Below are 21,211 nucleotides of genomic sequence, written 5' to 3'. Positions count from 1 at the left end.
CAAGGCATTTTGGATCTCTGAAGGAAAATCGATTCATCAGTGAATCATTCCATTGGGCAGTGCAGAGCCCACTGGAAAAGCACCCAGAAACAGGCAACATATGGCCCATTAACTCTGTCGTTTACTCAGTAAACAAGTTATTGAGCGCCTTCTCTGTGCTGGGCTCCCTACCTGCCGGGAGTCACAAAGATGGCCTGGTCCAGACACTCGGATGAGCAATCCCGAAGAACAGATAAAACAGGAACAGAGGCAGGGCACAATGGCTCACTCCTGTAATCCCAGCACTTTGGGAGGCTGAGACAGGAGGATCACTTGAGGTCAGGAGTTCAAGACCAGCCTCGCCAACATGGCGAAACCTCGTCTCTACTAAAAATACAAAAATTAGCTGGGTGTGGTGGTTCATGCCTGCAATCCCAGCTTCTTAGGAAGCTGAGGCAGGAGAATTGTTTGAACCTGGAAGGCATAGATTCCAGTGGGCCCAGATTACGCCACTGCACTCCAGCCTGGGTGACAGAGCGAGACTCTGTCTCAAAAAACAAACAAACAAAAAACAAAAAAGGAAACAACTGGAACAGAGTCCAGTGGCTCACTCAACTGTGTGGTCCTGATGGCCAGGCTACAAGCAGAGCATAGAAAAGAAATTGAGGCAGGTGAGAGAAACTGGTACAGGCTTCAGTTTTGGTTCTGGACTGTCCAAGGAGAGGGTGCAGGGTTAGAGCAAGGAAAATGGTTGGAAGTCACACAAGTTGCCAGATGTGGGAAGCAGGTCAAAGAGTGAAGCTGTATTATTTTCTTTTGAGATGGAGTTTCACTCTTGTTGCCCAGGCTGGAGTACAGTGGCCCAATCTCGGCTCACTGCAACCTCCACCTCCTGGGTTCAAGCGATTCTCCAGCCTCAGCCTCCTGAGCAGCTGAGACTACAGGAGCCACCACCCCTTTGTAATTTTTATATTTTTAGTAGAGTTGGGGTTTCACCGTGTTGGTCAGGATGGTCTTGAACTCCTGACCTCAGGTTATCTGCCCACCTCGACCTCCCAAAGTGTTGGGATTATAGGCATAAGCCACCGCACCTAGCCGAAGAGTGAGGCTCTATTTTTAATTTTCCCCAGAACAAGCGTTGGGATATCATGGGAAGTAAGGTGAGATGAGTCTGTGGGGTCTAAGCCTACTGGTCAAGGGTTGGGAAACTTCTCCGGTAAAGGACCCGACAGTAAATCTCTCCGGCTGTGTGGTTGCCTATGGTGTCTATTGCAACTACTCGGCTCTGTCATTGGAGCGTGAAAGCAGCCAAGAGACATATAAAGGCATGAGTGTGGCTGTGTTCCAATCAAACTTTAGTGATGGACATTGCAGTTCAAATTTCATATAATTCTCACATATCACAAAATATTCTTCTTCTTTTTTTCCCCAATCGTTAAAAAAAATGTAAAGATCATTCTCTACTTGTGGGCCACATGAAAATAGGTGGCTACCGTGTGCCAGCCTCTGGTGTCCCTGGTGTTCCTCAGAGGGTGCTGTTAAGATGCAGGTTCAGACTCCTAGGGTCTGAGGTGCGGCCTGAGACTGCATGTCTGACAGCTCTGGGTGCTTTCGCGGTGGATCCACAGACCACACTAGAACCACTGATGTGGGGTCGGGAAAGCAGACCCTGGGTCACCTCATCAGTCACCAGGTCTACAGCGGGCAGGGCGCCAAGCAAGACGTGCTGACAGGGTAGAAAGGAGCAACCCACAGTGGAAGTGGTGGAAAGACAGTCTCTCCGCAGGTAGACACTGTGCCAGCACATCCTGCCCAGCCACCATGCTGGGGGAAGTGGCCCCCATACAGGCCTTGAGAGCAATCTGGAACATACCAAAACAAGCTTGAGAACTAATATTTCCAGGCAGGCATTGCCAAGTGCATTGACATTTGCCAATAATCCCAAAGCAGGATCTTTCCCTGATTTGCACGTGTTGCTTTAGCATGGGTGAAGTTGGCGCCAAGTATCCAAAGATGCATTTCCTCTTCACAGCAAATGTGGGCGAACATGTGCCGCATGTCACCAGGCACTGCCGTCCCTGCTCTGTGTGCAGGAGTGGAGAGCCTCGGGCAGCAGCAGCCAGCCACGCGATGGAGAGAAGGTTCCTGCAAGGCCAGGGAGGCAGCAGAGCTGAAGCCCGCGGGTGGGAGCCAGCTCTCTTGTTTGACTCTTTCCTGGGTGCCCTGAAATGTGGCAGATGGAGAGCCGGGCCTGATGGCCAGCCTGCAGGCTTCTCCTGTGTGCATACTGTGTTCTCATGCATGTATGCATGTTTGACAGAAAGCCTAAAACATGCTGTCTTAACAACAGCCAATATGCATCACTTGACTCAATGTACTTAATATGGATTTAGTAATAAAGAAAGCATGTGATAAAGCAGATCCTTGAAATAGGATGGAAAGCAGCATGTTGCTGTGTGCAAAGCATGCCCAAATAATGCTTTTGCATTTGTTAAATAAGATGAATAATAAATGTTTCTTGTAGAAGAATAAAAATACAGATAGACAAAAAGAGGTGTCAGGTCCCCCAAACTGGGGAGCTTACCCTGGATGCCTGCTCTCAGGGGCTTGCTGGGCTGCTCCTGGGCCCCTTCTTGCTGGGAGGAGCCCGTGTGTGGTGCCCCACCTGAGAAACTCCTCCTGCCTCTCATGGATCCACTGCCCATCACTCCTGCATGGCCTCCATATGGTCAATTCACTGCACCCCAGGATGGGTGAACAGTCTGGACCTTTGCTTTGAGCAGACCATGTCTTTTGTCTTTTTGTAACTTCTTCTGATCTCTCAGGAGTACAGTTTCCTTGGTGGCCTCCCCTTGAGAACCATCCAGGAGATACCAACCTCTCTGGGTGCTTCCATCATCTCCCATATTCGAGGCTGGGGATCGTAGCCAACCTCCCTGATCTAGCCCACCCTGCTGTACTGGGCCCTGCCCAAGACCATGCTGGAGAGAGGGTGCCTGGTTTCGATAGTGCTGGTTGGTGTCCCGTCTGGCAATTTCTCACTCTCTTATTTGCATGCAGACTAGCAATTGGAGATGCATTTGGACAAGAAGCTGCCCCTTCAAACACGAATACCCTGGATGAGTTACACCTCTAGGCTCTTGTGAGTTTTTTCAAATATCCAAAGATCAGTGGGGCTCAGGGAACCAGCTCAGATGGAGGCAGGAAGGAAAAGCTGTGTGGAATGGACATTTTTGGAAAGTCAGAGGGCAATTCCAGGACCCTGGCATCTTGGAAAATGGGAGAGAAAGGAGAAAGGAAAGGGAGAGCAGAGACGGGGAGGGGCTGAGGTTCCTCCTCCACTGGGTCACTCTGCTGAAGGCTGCGGCATCTGCAGGGAACAGGATTTCATGTCCAAGCCTTCCCAACTGGCCTGGTTTGCAGTTCCTTAGCTGGTCAATACTTAAATCAAATTCCCAAGACGGTGGTGTGGAGCATCAAAACACTTAGCTTTCCATTCTCCCATTTTCTCTCGCATTTCCACATCTTGAGGTAGAATCTCTCTCCTTTCCATAAAGAGGTGTAGACAGAAAGTGGAAGAAGCAGAAGAGAGAACACGGAGAGACCAGCGCCGGAGTCTCCAGCCTGTGCCTCCACGCCCGCTCCCTGCCTTCTTCTCCCCTTATTAAGGGTTCTCTACCTGCGGGTTTCTGTTCGTGGCGTTCCCCTGTCCGTGGAAAATCCACTTATGGGTGAATGCAGGGTCTCCTAGGCTCTCCTCTTTCTGAGGATTTGTGCAGATATGGTTGAATTTACTAACAAAGAGCATCTTAATTAAGATAACGAGCATCTGGAGCGGAAAAACCTCATTCTGGAGTAGCGTCTTTGGATTTTGGGCTCAGACGCAACACAGGGTTGTCTCTCATGCAGTGCAAAGTGCTTTTGGTATCTCTCTGTCTCTCTCTCTCTCTCTCCGCCCCCTCTCCCTGCAGCACCCCTACCATCCTCTCTCCCTCTTTTTCTCCTGCTGTTTCATTCAGGCTCAGGATGAGTTGGCTTCAGTTCCCGTCCAGTTCCCGTGGGCATGTTCTCTTTGGGCACCAAACTGAAACGTCTCTCAGCAGCCGCACGCACTCCACAGAAAAGGAAGTTCTTTCACGTGCTCCCTGTTGCCAAGGCAACCACTTCCTTGAGCTCCAAAACATTAATATCTCTCCCCTTGCATTTGTTTTCTGGTCAGATTTTTTCCTGCAGTGACATCTAGTGACCAACCACAGGGAAAAAAATCCAAAGACTTATTCCTGGTCTTGATGGTAACATTACAGCAAGACAGCAGACGTGCCCGGCCGGGCGTGGCGTCTCACGCGGTGGTTCACGCCTGTGATCCCAGCACTTTGGGAGGCTGAGGCGAGCGGGTCACCTGAGGTCAGGAGTTTGAGACCAGCCTTGCCAACATGGTGAAACCCTGTCTCTACTAAAAATATAAAAATTAGCTGGGCGTGGCGGCAAGCGCCTGTAAGACTAGCTACTTGGAAGGCTAAGGCGGGAGAATTGCTTGAACTCGGGAGGCGGAGGTTGCGGTGAGCCAACATCGCACCACTGCACTACAGCCTGGACGACAGAGCAAGACTCCATCTCAAAAAAAAAAAAAAAAAAAAAAGGAAAAAGAAAGAGGACATGTCCTCTAGCCGGGGGCATCGGGCCCCACCAGCCATGAGCAGCCCCTGTACTTCCCCAGCCCCAGACCTGCCTGGGGCCCGCCCCTGTGAGTGTTAAGGAGGCACGCTGGACCTTTTAATACGTGCTCAGCCGCTGCTTCAGGCTGTGGCTTCATATCACAGTCACATTCTTGAAGGCTCCCCCACACTTATTAAGCTCGTGCTGGGAGCCTTTGCATCGTCCAGCATGTATCTTTATTTTGTGACTCATTCCCAGTTTGACTTTTTTTCTGACATACAGTGGGAATCTGTACTACTTCTCCCCGCTGTCCATCACCGCCGCTGGAGGGGATGCAGGGATCTCAACATCAAGCTAAGAATGCTGGGACAAGCAGTCACAATTTCATAACCCCTTATTAAAACACTCCTCCAATGACTCGAGTAGGGGCACATGGGAAATGACACAGACTTTTCCCTGGTGAACCAGTCTCCTCCAATCCCAGGAGGAGCAGCCTCATCATTTTGAGGCAGGAGAATAGGATATGGAGGCAGGAAACCTAAGGCCTAATCATGCTGAGTGGAAATCAGAGACTACTCCGTTTTCAATCCCTCCTTTTTCTGCCTGGCAGTTGAAAAATGAAAGTACCTCTAATTGGTCACCTCCTGCAACCAGTCAGACTGGCTGTGGGCCTCCTCTTCATTCTGATTGGTCCCCTCCCACAACCAATCAGACTGGTTGTGGGCCTGCTCTTCATTCTGATTGGCACCCTCCTGCAATCAGTCATCCTGGTCATGGGCCACTATGTCATTTGCATAAAGTGAACCAATGGGAAACCCCTAGAGGGTATTTAAACCCCAGAAAATTCTGTTACGGAGGCTCTTGAGCTACTTGTTCCAGCGCATTTCCATCCTGTGGAGTGTGTTTTCATTTAAAATAAATCTCTGCTTTTCCTGCTTTGCTTTGTTTGTGCATTTTGTCCAATTATTTGTTCAAAATGCCAAGAACCTAGACTACTCTCCACCGGTAACAACTTCTCATGGGGACCCAGGCTGGGTAGGCAGCCAGCTCCGGATGAACTCGGACGTGGTGGATATGTTGGTTTTGACATTGCTAAGATCATGAGCCACTTTCCCCGGGTCAGCCTGGTTTCCACCATTGTCCACCACGTGGTAGAGTCTCCCCACGGCCACAATCCTTCATGTCTCCTGGCGTTCTCACCTTTGCAAGGTGACGTCGTAGCTCAGTCCATCAAGAGGTAGAGTCAGTAGCTTTCTGCTACGTTCAGAACTGTGTCAAGCACAGGACATAGACATCATAACCAAGCCAGATAGGAGAAGAGTTGGAGGAAGGAGCATTCCAAGCATAGGAGACATCAATGAGAGGGCAGAAGTGGGAAGGAACTTAGCAAAAGATGCAGTGGGCAAAACCAGAATGCAATTGAAGTGTATTGGAGGGTTGTACGTGGGGGTGATGTGAGTCAGCCTGGGTTGTATTTGGCCCTGTGGCTCCTGCACCAAGTGTGCCAGAGAGGAGACTGGAGTGGAAGTCGTCACTGAGGAGGCCATTGCTACACTCCGGGTGAGCGACTAGTGCCTTGGAATAGACTGGTGTCAGCAGAGATGGGGAGAAGAGAGATACTACATCTGTTGTGGAGGGAGGGCCTCCAGGGACACGGTGATGCAGTGAAGGAAGAACCCACAGGGAAGCAGCACTGGGTGGTTCTGTGGGTGTGGTGGGGAGGTCCCCGAGCCTTGGAGGTCACTGAGTTGATGTCCAGGTTCCCAGCTTGAGCAAACAAGTGTGGGATGGTGCAATTTGCTGAGAAGCATGGTGAGATATAGGAAAGAGAACTGTTTGGTTTTGCCATCCCAAGCTCGAGGTGCCTATGAAACATGTAAATAGAATATCAAATAGTCAATTGGATATATGATCTTGGCACTCAGAGAAAAGGAATGGACCAGAGGTATGAATTCGGAAGTCATTAACATATAAAACCAAGTGCAAGTTCTCAAAATTAACTTATTTGCATGGTTTGAATTCCTGTTCTTTCATACGTAGTAACCCAGGCTGCATCAATCAAGTCCCAGCAGGAGGCAAATCGCATGCTCAAATTAAAATAATAAATGTGGTCGACTGAATAATGACCTCCAAAGACATCAGGCCTTAATCCCTGGAATCTGTAAATGTTCCTTTATGTGGCAAAGACTGCCAATGCAATTAAGGATTTTGAGATGGGGAGATTACCCTAGATTATCCTGGTGGTTCCTAAATGCAGTCACAAGTGTCCTTAAAGGAGGAGGGTGGCGGGAGATTTGACCACAGACAGAAGGGGAGGTGATGTGATCCTGGAGGAGACTGGAGTGATGTGGTCATGAGCCAAGGAATGGCATCTAGATGCTGGAGGAGGTGAGAGACAGATTCTTCCCAAGAGCCTCCAGAGGGAGAGCAGCCCTGCCCACACCTTGGGTGCAGCCCAGTGACACTGATTTTGGACTTCTGACCTCCAGAACTGTAAAACAATACGTTGTTTTTTAAGTACTAAATTCGTATTTCTAATAGGAAACGTATACATTGGAGGACCTATTTACAAAGGTTTGGGCAGGGTGTAGGGAGATGACAAGGTTCACAGCAGTACCCTGGGACTGCTCACAGCATTGCTGGTCACTGTGGGATGAGGGGAGGGGGCAGCTACCAACACCTGGAAGAAGAAGAGGCAGATGAAGAGGGCAAGAAGAGCAGCAGCCTTTGGTCAAGGGCCATAGCTTCTACAGGGACCTGCAGGAAGGGTGCCAAGGAGATAGAGACCCCAGCCTCCCCTACTCTCATGCTGGGCAATCCCCTTGGCCGAATCTCCAAGTTCAAGGGCCAGGTTGCTGCAGTTGTGCAGGCAGCCTCCTGGGGCTCAGAGCAGAGAGAGGATCTGCTTGTCTGCCCAAGCCTCTGAGGTCTCAAAACGAGAAGAGTACCAACTTTGACCGGTGGTGGTATTAAATGGATCAACATGTTCAGTACCCCTGACAGACAGCAGGTGCTCAATAAATGTCATCTTGAATCATAAATCCCAGGAAGACGTTTGTAGCTCAACGGAGATGGTGAATTTGGGGATACATGACAAAGGCCATGAGAAGCTACCTTTCTAGAAATGTGAAGCATTTCTATGGGAAGTTTTATTTTAAAATCATTGAAAAATATCAGTCCATAAACAAACGGCCAATCCATGCAATTCCAGTTATTTATGTCTGGGCTCTTTAGAAAGGAATTTAGTTACTTGTCTTTGTAAAATGTAACGTGCTTCCAAGAGGCCTATGACACAGCACGTGTGCAGCCGATTCGGCTGTGCCTCAATGACACCTTTTGTTCTGTCACACTCTCTTTTCTTCTCATGGTTGCATCCATACTTAAACTTGGACTCAACACCAGCCTGCAGGCGTGTGCCACTGTCACCTCTATTTTCTATATTACCTTTATTTTCTACGATAACGCAGTCACCTCGGCATGTTATAAATGTGGCGACATCACTAAAGACACGGGAATTACAGGGCTGTTCACGTAATGCCCCATGGGGCCTCTTGCCATCTGGCTGGCCTAACCTCCCTCACTGCCTGCCCTCCACTCTCCACTTGGGCCTTTGGTGTCCTCACATTCCAACCATTTCCAAAACCCGGATGACCATGTGGCTGGGCACAGCCCTCTGGAGAGTGTCAGTGAGTGTTGTGCAGCTCACTTGGACGAGCTGGTCATGCACTTTTCTTCGCAGCTCTGCCATTCAGGGAATGTCCACAGATAGTTTGAAATCAGCCATGGTGGGAGTGTTTATGCCAGGGAATTGGCAGACACCACGCATCAGGGTGTTTTTCTCTTCAGGAGAGCCAGTTGCAAATCACTGGCTGGTATACCTTGGGAGTGTGGCACTGCCTTCAATGCCTCCTGGTCCACTGTAAGAGCTGACCCTGCCCCGCTCAAGGGTGGCCTGCCTGCCCAAGTGCCCCTGGGATATTACTGGAGAACAGAACGCTCTCAGGCTCATTACCTGCTCGAGACTCATCCTCCACCAGGGCTTTGCATCGATCCCCTCCTGCCTTCCCAGGGAACTCATCCTGTGCCAAAGCCGGGGGTCTTAGCGAAATCCCGCTATGGGGAGGGGGGCCTATCCTGGCATTGTTTCCCCATGAAACAGCTCCTCTGCTCCTCAGGTGGTGGTGCAAACACATCATTGTATATTAACATGCATAACCCTTGTGCCAAGGGATGCAATTATTTAATAGATCAAATGAAGTCAGAATCCAAGCACTGTCCATTGATTTTGCTCAGATTGATGCACACCCAAATCCAGATGCCATGTGGGATGCATAACCATCTTCACATGCAACGGGCAGCTTGCTGCAGGATGCTCCTGCTGGCTAAGTCAGCCAGTGCAGGATCCATATGAACAGGTGGCAGAAAGGCAAGAAATGGGGTGGCTAAAAGGTTTCCTAAAACACAGACTCTGAATTTGTGTTTTGTGTGTGTGTGTGTGTGTGTGTTAGTGTTGGTGGGGTAACACATTTGTTTCCTCCCTTGTGTGTCCCCTGGTAGATAGCCGCTCCTTGGAGTGCTGTGTTGAAAAGCATCAGAGGGGAAGGCATGGAACAGGCAGGGATGAGGAGCAGCAGGCGGCCCACATCCTGAAGCAAGGGACAGAGGTGGGACTGTGGGGAAGTCAGTTCTCACCACCTGACACCGGCAGGCCCGCCCACAGGGATGGAGAGGGTTGTGTTACACGCACAACTGTTGACTTTCATTTTGGCCACTGTTGAGAAATTTACAAATTGAACCAATTTGGAGACTTAAATTGGTTGGCTGGATTTAACCCCAAAACTAGGTTTTCTCTAATCAGTGGAAAGAGGTCTTCTAGCTCTTTAATTGCAAGTTGAAAATAGCGAGTTTATGTGAGACAATAAGACCTTCCAGAGACTCATTTGGGATCTTTTCACCAATTACTCCCTGCTGAGGAGCTTCTAGGCTGGTCTCAGGTAAGTCCATTCCCAGCAGCCAGAGAGGCCGGCTCTAGCTTTCTTTTGTAAAAGTGCACACAGATAGCTCTTGATCCAGGCACCCAAGAGATGTAATGACAACATGCAGAGATCTGTATGTTAGAATCAAGGCCCAGTTTTGCTCTGGGGGAAAAACTCAAAACAATTCTCAGAGGCATTAATTTTAGAGCACTCCAGAAGGCTCCATAACCCACAATCAGGACACCTCCTGGGAACGGTGCAGAGCTGAGATAGGGGTGTGGGATGTCACAGCCAAGGCCTAGTCACTCACCGCAAAGGGCTGAACAGAAAAAAGAGGAGCTGTTGAGCACAAACGCGTCAGAAAATCCATGAATCTCAGGCCTTTGCTTCCCTCCAGGAGCCATTCAGTGGTGTACTGGCTTTACCGGCTCACGGGTGCGAACGCGACTTTTTTGGGAATTTTGCAAAGCGATTGTTAAACACAACCAATATTAAAAATGAAAGTATACAAACTTGGAAATAAAATTATATTAAAAACAAAGTAATAAAACCCAAAAGACATCACTTCTTGCTTATTTTACATTATCAATGGCCATGAGATTATTTCCATCTGTGCGTCTGTGTGGTGGAAATCCTAATCCCTGGCGACCAGTGTGCACTTCTTCCCAGCGCCACGTTGAGTGATGTCATGTTCGTAGCTTGAAATTGGCCACAGAAATAGGCAAATGCTGATCAGAGTTTTTTTTTTTTTTTCTCTCCAAGAAGCTGGTTGGTTAACACGTACCAGCAAACCACTGCTTTTGACTGCGCACACACACTTTTTATAGCACAGAGAGGAAAGAGCGCATGGACAGAATGATATGATCCCGGCAGCCCGGGAGAGTGAGGTGGGGAGGAGTGAAGGGAAGATGTAGAATACAAAAACCGGAGAAGTGTATGCATGAGAAAAGACACACACCCCACACACCACACACACACACTCACTCACACATATGTCCCACTCCTGTCGCTGGCTGGGGAAGCCCTTTGAAATGGCTGGCTGGCACTGGGTGCCCTCTCATTTCTTGGATCACACATGCACACTGAGTTGCCTCTGGGCTACCTCTGTCCTTCCTGGCCACAGGGGGAGGAGAGGCACAGAGGCAGCTGATGGCCTCCCAGGGAGTAGCCATCACAGAAGGTTCTTTCTCCTTCGAATTCCCAGCCCTCTATACACAGCCTGGCAGACACTCCACCAGGCAGTGTGGACCTAGGATAGTGGGAACAGGAGCCAAGGAGGGGATGTGTGAGCCACAGCAGGAGCAGGTGTGCCCTGCCCATCTGCACCCAGGGAAGGCTTTCCAGGCGGGGCCCCGGGGTCTGGAGACCAGCCCACATGCTGAGGACCACTGTTAGCTGCTAATGTGATCTATCAGATGGAGCAGAAAGCAGTGGGAGAAGCAATCCTTCGGCATGAAGTGGGAAAGGGCTTTGAGCTCAATAGGAATCTGCTTCAAATTCTGACCTTTAAGGAACAGGGGAGAGCAGAGCCCTGGAACAGAATCGAGGTGGAGGTATCAGTAGGCACTCTTTTGGAGAGATCCCCACTAGAGCCGGCAAGGTGATCACAGAACACAGTCAGGAAGGGAGAGACCAAAAGTGCTAAGACTCAAAAGAGCAGGAGTTGGGAGTAATTTGGCAATATGTGTCTAATCTAAAATTCAGAGGTACTTTGACCTGGCAGCTCCCCTCGCAGATACACTCACACAGATATTTGACTGGTGAGAAATGGTTACCACCGAAATGACCCTCAATTAGGGCCAGGTATATCCATGCAAAGGAAAACACACTTCTTTAGCGCGGCATTTATCTGCTGGGTTTGCCTACCTTATATCCGTTCCTTTTTGTGCTGACTGGAGCATGTCAGTTTTCATTTGGGAAGTGCCCCTCCTTCACTCTCAGTCTCTATGGTTTGAGCTGGTCAGTTCTAGGATGGGGGTGTGTGCCTCAGGCCTGACTAATAAGTGCATCCATTCTTCTCACCACAGACAGGCACATGGCCCAAGCCTGGGGGATGCCATCCAACTCCAGGGTGTTGCTGAAACTATTAGGAAAAGCAGCTGAGTTTCTGCTGGAATTGTTGACTGTGATTCTGATGGAATCCTGGGATCCTCAGGGAGCACAGACAGTGAGATCGATTGTGCCCAAAAATAAACCCAACACCGTGTGAGCTCCTACTTGAAAATGGAGGAAGAGCAGTCCTGAGAAATGGAGAGAGAAAGAGACCTGGGCTGACACCCAGCAAGCCCAGGCCCCAGCTGTCCCTCTGGATAGTTCAGGCGCCAGAGCCACTGTTCTTTTTGTTGGCTTCAGCCAGTATGAGTTGGGTCTCTGTTATTTATAATTGAAAGAATTCTGACCAGTATATGCAGAAAAAACACCTTTCAAAGTCTTCCTTTTCCTTGGTCAACTGCATCATGAAGAATTTCCTAACAATTCCAATTCCTACCTGGGCTCCACCGATCTCACCCAGCACAGAAAAGCAGTGACTGCACAGTGGGAAGCCCAGGCTAACGGGAGTTGAGCTCCCACTGTGTGCCAGGTCGAACCCCACAAGATTTTATGACATCATCATATATGATCCTCCCAATAATTCCATGAAGTGGACACTTTCTCTTTAACAGATGAGAGCGGGCCGGGCACAGTGGCTCATGCCTGTAATCCCAGCACTTTGGGAGGCTGAGGCAGGTGGATCACGAGGTAAGCAGTTTGAGACCAGCCTGACCAACATGGCGAAACCTGGTCTCTACTAAAAACACAAAAAAATTAGCTAGGCTTAGTGGCGGGTGCCTGTAATCCCAGCGACTTGGGAAGCTGAGTCAGGAGAACCCCTTGAAACTGGAAGGCGGAGGTCGCAGTGAGCCGAGATTTCACCACTGCACTCTAGCCTGGGCAATAAGAGCAAAACTCCATCTCAAAAAACAAAACAAAACAAAACAAAAAACAAAAAACAGATGAGAGAAACCAGAATTAGGGAGGTTAAGTACTGTGCCCAACAGCACACAGTAGTAGGTAGGGAAACCTTTGTTCTAAAGTCCTATTTTTATTGCCAGCTGTATGTTTCTCATATATATAGAACAACACTAACTCTATTAGTCTGTTTCCATGCTGCTAATGGAGACATACCTGAGACTGGGTAATTTATAAGGAAAAGAGGTTTAATAGACTCACAGTTCCACATGGCTGGGAGGCTTCACAGTCACGGCGGAAGGCAAAGGAGGAGCAAAGTCACATCTTATGTGGCAGACAAGAGGACATGTGCAGGGGAACTCCCTTTATAAAACCATCAGATCTCATGAGACTTATTCACTATCACGAGAACAGCACAGGAGAAACCTGTTCCCATGATTCAATTACCTCCCACCAGGTCCCTCCCATGACATGTGGAATTATGGGAGCTACAATTCAAGATGAGATTCGGGTGGAGACACAGCCAAACTATATCATTAACTCTCAAGAAAGTCAACGTTGTTGATCTCCACCTTATGCCTAAAAGTTTATCCAAATATAACCTGAAAGTTTATCCAAGTATAGCAGAGGCTTGCCATTTGGAGACAGGTGGAAGGATATGCAGCTAGGAGAAAAGTAGAACTGGAGGCATGGACTAAACACAAGAAGAAGTTGAATCTATAAACAAACAAACAAACGAACAAACTATCCTCCCACAATGCAGTTACTAATATCCATGATGAGGCTCACGTGTGTCTTCAAGGCTTAAAGCCTCATGGGGTCCACAGTGGAGACTCTGCTTAGTCACATCCATGTGGCCTCCATTGCTACAGATGTTGGGCTTATCTGTGGCTATTCATGAAATGCAATTGCATGTGTGACATGGGCAGTACTTTCTAGAAAAAACAGCATAGCTCGAATAACTGGGTTGATGGGTATTTTGAGAATGGAAATGTATAAATAAGCTCAGATGGTAATATTTTAAAATGACAAGGAGTGGGTGATACCAGGTCCAGATGGCAGACTGAACTCTTGGTTTACTGGCCTCCCTCTCCAAATCTTATTTAAATGACAGAAGAAATATTTAAAAACCAAAAGCCTTTAAAATGTAGTGGTGGGTACACAGGAGTTTATTATATTATTTTCTCTGCTTTTTGTGTGTTTAGAAATTATCATATGAAAAGGTAAAAAGAAGGAGCTCATCACAGTGCCAGAAGAGAGGGTAACCAGTAACTCGAGAAAATCTATGAATGATGCAAAGCAGAAAGGATAGCAGCGATGAAATTTAGTAGAGCTGAAACAAATCACAGCCATCAGAGGCTGCAGGAAAAGTGAGTGGACCACTTTTTCCTACACAATCTCAGAAACGTCTCAAACTCAAATGCAGGGAGCAGGCTGGGGCTACGAGTCGGCAGCCAGATTCTAGAAAGGTCTAGGACTGTGCTGCAGGTCTGTGGACTGCATGAGAGCATCAAGGCCATGCAGGCGACTGGCCCTGTCCATGGGCAGCTTCCTGCCACCACCTCAGCACAGAGGAGTAAAAAGCAAAAAGTTTTTAGCACAGCAGTGCAGTCCCCTAATCAGTGTTTCTCAGATTGTCATTCTGGGACCGGCAGCATCAGCACCTACTGTAAGTGTGTTAGAAAGACAGGCTGGGCGTGGTGGCTCATGCCTGTAATTCCAGCACTTTTGGAAGCCGAGGAGGGTGGATCACCTGAGGTCGGGAGTTCGAGACCAGCCTGACCAACATGGAGAAACCCGGTCTCTACTAAAAATACAAAATTAGCCGGGCATGGTGGCACACGCCTGTAATCCCAGCTACTCGGGAGGCTGAGGCAGGAGAATTGCTTGAACCCAGGAGGCAGAGGTTGTGGTGAGCCAAGATCGTGCCATTGCACTCCAGCCTGGGCAACAAGAGAGAAACTCTGTCTCCAAAAAAAAAAAAGCAAACTATTGCAAGGACAAAAAATCAAACACCGCATGTTCTCACTCATAGGTGGAATTGAACAATGAGAACACTTGGACATGGGAAGGGGAACATCACACACCAGGGCCTGTTGTGGGGTGGGGGGAGGGGGAGGGATAGCATTAGAAGATATACCTAATGTAAATGTCGAGTTAATGGGTGCAGCACACCAACATGGCACATGTATACGTATGTAACAAACCTGCACATTGTGCACATGTACCCTAGAACTTAAATCACAATAAAAAACAAACAAACAAAAAGCAAACAAGAAAGACACATTCTGAGGACCTTCCCCAGACTCCCTGAATCAGAAACTGAGCAGGTGGTGCCCAGCGAGTGGCCTGTTAACACACCCTGCAAGCGATCCCCAAACACACTAACCTACTCTGCTTCCAAGATAACTTCTACCTTTCGTCCTTCACAAAAGAGAATCTCCAGTCCAGCAGCTACTTCTCTATCCATACAAACCAAAGAGACGTCTCTAATGGCAAATATTCACCTTTTCCTTGCAGCCGTGGGTAAGCCCACGCTCAAACACACAGCCAAGGCTTGCACGCCAGGGATCTACCTAACTAGAGAATCAAAGCAGTGGCTTTCATATTTTCAAAAGATGCTCACAACAGTTACCAATACTGATTAAACTGAGATCTGCATTGACAGATAAAAGCCCACAACAGGAATCATGAGACATTTGAGGAAAACCAACTGGCTTAAAGCGGCAAGCATAGCAAATGGTTTTCAAGGAAATGTGGTTCACACAAGAAAGAAAAAGACATTTTTATAAGCCTAATTAATATCTGTAGAACATTTTAAGAATCAGTACTGCATTCATGAAAGAAGAACAGATTGCAGTGAAAATGATCAATAAGAAGATAGTCAACAGGTTTTTGGAAATTAAAAACAATAAAACAGTAATAAGAATCTAAACAAGAACTTGGTGGACTAACTGGTAGTTAAATAGATGCAGCTGAAAACCAAGTGAGTGTTTTAGAACACAGAACATACAGCAAAATTACAAAGGAAACAATGCTTTAATGAATACACTGAAAGAAATTCACAGTTACAGAGAGGAGGAGAACGTTCATATTTAACTTTAGATGTTTCTTGTTGGTTGAATTGTCTACATTAAGCATGGGATATTTTGCAACTTTATTTTATTTATTTTTATTAGTATTATTTTTGAGATGGGGTCTCCCCCTCTGTCACTAGGCTGGAGTGCAGTGGCCCAATCACGGCTCACTGCAGCCTCAATCTCCTGGGCTCAAGCAATCCTCCCATCTCAGCCTCCTGAGTACTCGAGACTACAGGCACCTGTCACCATTCCTGGCTAATTTAAAAATTATCTATAGCGACGAGGTCCTGGCTAACTTGTTAAGTTATTTGTAGAGACGAGGTCTTGCTGTGTTGCCCAGTCTGGTCTCCAACTCCTGGGCTAAAGTGATCCTTTCACCTCAACCTCTGGAATTGCTGGGATTATAGGCATGAGCCACCAGTCCCACCCAATTTTTCAATTTTAGGAAAATAAGCATAAATTTGAATCTCAGGTTTGCATTTATTAAAACTCTATGTGTGTGTTTGTACACTATGAGATGTGTGAAGGATGCTCACCAAAATGTTAACAGCTCTTTTCTCTAATTGGTGTGGTTTAATAGTCTGCATCTGTTTCAATAAATGGTTGTTAGTCTTACAGTAAACTTTAAATTGCCCAGTGCTAATGATGATCCAGTTTGCAGATTGAGGGGAACCTGGAGACTGCTCACTTTCACAGCAGTCTGAGTGCTGGCTTTAGAGATGGGAGTTGATTGAGTCAAGGATCTAAATAAAGTGCTCTTTTCCAAGCTGAATGGAGAGGCTCGAGTGCCTTGCAGTTAGACCTCCCTGCTGCTCCTGTCAGATTCCAGGGCCAAAGCCCTCTCCTCTTCCATCCTGGTGCGGGCCATAGTCAAGCTCACTAACTGCTGGTTCCCAAGCCTGGGAGGACACACCCCAGGGCTCTGCTTCATGGTATCCACAGCTTATGCACAAGCCAGTGCTGTTGTAGTTTGGCTTTTATCATGATTTTATCTCATCCATAATCTCTTTACCCTCAATATCTCTTATAAAGAGTTATCAGTTAGTTGCTGCTATGTAACAAACCTCCCCAAAAGTTAGCGGCTTAAATAAACAATCATGCATGATTTCTTACAAGCCTAGAGTTTGCCTGGGCAAGTTCCACTGGACTTCTGGGTACATCTGTAAGCTGGCTGGATGACAGCTGGTCTAGCCTGGTCTCAGCTAGGAAGACTCAGTGCTCTCTGTTCCATACATACATTTAGTCTCTCTCCCTCCAACCACTTAGCCTGGGCTTGTTTTCATGGTGGAGGCAAGGGTCTAAGTGAGAGAGCAGAATTGTACAAAACATCTTGAGGCCTAGGCTCAGAACTCAGTCGCTTCCACTCTACTCTGTTGGCTAAAGCAAGCCTAAAGACCAGTTCCATTCAAGGAATGCAGAAATGAACTCCAACTCTTGAAGGAAAGAGTGCAAAGTCACATTGCAAAAGGCACAAGTGGAGGAAAGGGTGAAACATTGGGATCACTTTTGCAATCAATCTACTGAAAGTCAATTATGTAACCCTGCTGGTCACATCGTCTCTGCAAGGGCACATAGAGATAGAACATAAATAGTCACACTATGGGGCCATTTGTGAGCTGCCATTTTGCCACCAAGGCAGCTTTTGGTGCACGCAGAGTTAAATCTGGTTGGGTGTCTGGGAGTCTCCTGTCTGATTTGGTGTCCCTCTCTTTTTCTGCCACATCTATCTTCTCTTTCTCACCCCTTACCCAAGGAACCCTTGCTCAGAAAGTCCATGGAGATTTTAATTTTGCAGAATTGCCCTGGAAGGGCAGCACTTAACCCTTACGCTCCTCCCACAAAATGGGCTTATCACACCATTCAGCTTCTTCCTGCAAAGTATCTACAACACACCCACATTTTCCCTGACCTCTCAGAAGATGGCTTTATTGCTTTTCCACCAAGGAACCACAGAGGGAAGGGTTGTGGGAAGGGACTTTCCACTAGACTTACCATAAACAAATTTGAGCTCTTTTTATTTGGGGGGTGAAAAGAAAGCAGATGACAGATGAGGGAGCCTCTGTGGAAATAAGGACTATGTCCACAAAGCCCTCCTGGCGAATCCTCCCAGTGTTGAGATTCCAGCGTGTTTATGGGTGGTGGGCTGCAGATGTGCCCTCTTCTCTCTGGAACAGTAAAAGCAAATGCCTCTTTCTCTTCCACCACTGTGTCAGGGAAACAATGGGGTCCTTTAAGTCCATTGGTTCTTTTCCAGGCCAAATGATGACATCATTAAGGCATCTGATTTTCTCCTTACATAAAAGAAGATTAATGGCTAAGACCACAAGAGGAACTATTGTTTTGCCAGCTTTGTTCAAATGTGTGGTTAAAATACTTTCTTTCACAAAACACAACATTGCCCTAGAGGTAACAAAAAACCCTTCTGTAGTGATGTGCCTTCCCTTCTTGAGCGAGACCACACACAAGAAACTGAGCCATGCCCACAGTCAATGCTTCTGATTGTCCTGGGTCTCGATTCCTCACCAATAGCCCAGCTGCCAGGAAATTGGAACTGCATGTGAAAAAGCCAAGGTAAAACAAGCCCATCTGCACCATGGTCAGAAAAAAAATTCTGTTTGCCAAATCCTAAGGTCTTCATCCATAAAGAGAGTCAAGGATGCTGAACTGGAAGCCTTGAAAGTGTGAAGGTGGATGGGCGACTTGCACTCTCTCAGGTGGGCTCCATGCCCTTTCTTATCAGTGATGAGTGAAGACACCATCTGAGAAGCAATGGAGAAAGCTTATTTCTGAGATAATGATTCCAATCATTTCATTATGTCACCTGTCATGGGGCCCCTGGCATTTTCCCAGCCATGAGCAGAGCCCCCTCTCCATTGTATGGAGTCCTTGGGTCTTAGAGCTGTCGACAGGAATTTGCCAAGGTCTGGAGGAAATTGGGTCTCTGTGGGTGGTTTCCCCACATGGACAGCCAGCTGCAACGGGATGAAGAATCACTTCTTCAGGCTGTCAGATGCTTTGGTCCTTGGACTGCTCCTAATATTTTTTTCCACAAAGCTAACACAAGATGGGATGCTTCCTCTTTTAACTAGACTTGGCAAGGGTCTTATTGTTCATATAAACAATAGTGAGAAAGGCTATCCATGGCTTTTTGAAATATCCTTTGCCCAACTCAATACAAGTGTTTCTGTTCTGAAACCCAGTGTATTAAATTCTGTACCAATGCTGTCTAATGGAAGTTTCCAGGATGATGGAAATATTCCATGCTGTGCTCTCCCACATATATTTGCATGTGGCTAGTGAGTAGCACCTGACCTGTGGTAACTGCAACTGAGGAAGTGACTTTAAGTTTTTATTTGATTTGATTCAAATGTGCATAGCCATGTGTCCTCTATATAACTTTTACAGTTATGCATTTGCTTATAAAGTTTAACATGCACTGACACATGACCCAGCAAGCCTATTCCTAGGTATTTATCCAAGAGAAATGAAAGGAAATGAACACACAGAGAATCGTATGCAAAATGTTTGTAGCAGCTTCCTTCAGGATAGCCAGAGATGGGAAACCACACAAATGTCTATCAACTGAGGAGCAGAAAAACAAATGATGGTATAACCATTAATGGAATATTACCCAGAGGTGAAAAGAAACACAATTCTGACACACAGCAGTACTTTGCTAAGTGAAAGAGTGTCTCATTGTGTGATTTCACTTCTCCAGGGGAGGCAAAGCTATAGAGATGGAAAGCAGAGCGGTGGCTGCCTGGGGGCAGAGGGGAAGGGAGGACCGCTAAGAGGCACAAGGGGCTTTTTCCAGGAATGGACACGTTCTATTTCTTGAATATAGAAAGTGGTGGTTGCGTGACTGTGTACTGTATACTGTCACAAAACTCATTGAGCTATACACCTAGAACGGGTGAATTTTGGTGAGCCCTGGGTGTTGCTGTGGAAACAACTCAACCAGTGCCCTTCAGGACTCTGAATCCCCACATGCCATCATGGGAGCCAGCATATGGTGCCCTGTGCCGGCCCCACCTCTACTTCCAGGGAGTTCACCGGACTGTGGCCATTGCCTCTTCCTGCAGTACCAGGCTCTGCCCAGCCTCAAAGTGCTCCTCTTTGCATTGCTGTTGGGTGCTCCTCTTTGCATTGCTGTTGGGTGGGAGCAACCCCTTCCTGTCAGTATAGATGTTGGTCTGCAGAAGAAGATGCCCTTTCTGTAGTTTTCCAAGGCAGGAAGTCATTATGCAACTTATGCATTTTCATCAGATTTCTTCTGATATCCTCTGAAGTGTGTGTGGGAATGAGGTGCACTGCCGGGAAGTATGGGATCTGATTCTAGCCTCCAGCTAGTGCCTTCATCTACGAGAATGAGATTAAGGGGAGAATTCGCTCACACATTCTGCCAGTTCAAAAGTTTTTGAAGTTTTCAGGTTGCACCCAAGTGGCTGAACAGTTAAAGAATAACCCATGACACGAGAATTACCCATAACAAGGATTCCTGAGGCATCTAGAGAAGCTTTCCAGTATTTTACGAGGTTACTTGTCGGGGCAGAGTTTGGCAGAAACGATGGGACAAATTCGACCAGAAACAACCATTGATCCTGAAAAAGACCTGAACTTACCAGATAACAAGGAGCTTGCCAAAAGGAAGAGCATCATGGATGAACTTTTTGAGAAAAATCAGAAGAAGAATGATCCAAATTTTGTTTATGACATTGAGGTCAAAATCCCACAGGATGAATATCTGCAGTCCTGTGGCTTGGACACAGTCAGCTCATGAGTTCTGATACGAAACACCCAAAAGATTTATTGGGCTAGCAGAATATTCATGTTTATATAAATAACATACATTGGTTCTAGAAAAATCTTTAGAGAACACTAAAATGTATATGTTGAGTCATAAGGATATTGACTATGTTACTTTTCAAAACCAGGACATTTAGAGCATCTACCATGTAGGTGCAGGAGGAAAACAGGAAAAATGGAATACTTTTTTTTTTTAACTTTTTTGAGACAGGGTTTTTCTCTGTTGCCCAGGTTAGAATGCAGTGGCGAGATCTCAGCTCACTGCAGCCCCCACTTCCTGGGCCCAAGAAGTCCTCCCACCTCAGCCCCCTAAGTAGCTGGGACTACAGGCGTGCACCACCATACCCGGCTAATTTTGTTGTTGTTGTTGTTGTTTGTTTTTTTGTAGAGATGGGGTTTTGCCTTGTTACCCAGGCTTGTCTCAAACTTCTGGACTCAAGCTATCTGTCCACCTCAGCCTCCCAAAGTGCTACAATTAAAGGCACGAGCCACTGCACACGCCTTTAAGTAGCTTATCATCTAATTGGAGGATACCAAAACTTGTGAAAAGCTAATTAGCAATATTGGGCAACCAAAAAATTAGAGCCAGATACTTGATAATGACTAAAGAAGGTCAGAGCCTAGATGACTGTAGAGTAGAAAAGCAAAGGAAGACTTTGTCCTTTAATGAAGGACTTTACTGCCCCTTGAAATGGTAGTATTTGGGTAGAAGCTTGTGTAGGATTCTAGAGAACAGCAACTGAAAAGCAGGGGAGGAGAGATAAT

General features: G+C 47.1%; 1 pseudogene; it reads left to right on the top strand.

Annotated features, from left to right (window-relative positions):
* The first annotated feature begins 17,675 nt into the window (after positions 1-17,675).
* On the top strand, positions 17,676-20,665 carry LOC110740953 (annotated as a pseudogene).
* Positions 20,666-21,211: the final 546 nt, after the last annotated feature.

The sequence above is a fragment of the Papio anubis genome, chromosome 10 (assembly GCF_008728515.1).
Source record: "Papio anubis isolate 15944 chromosome 10, Panubis1.0, whole genome shotgun sequence".
NCBI classification, from domain to species: domain Eukaryota; kingdom Metazoa; phylum Chordata; class Mammalia; order Primates; family Cercopithecidae; genus Papio; species Papio anubis.
The sequence above is the reverse complement of the archived record's forward strand: the minus strand, read 5'-3'. Positions and strand labels throughout refer to the sequence as shown.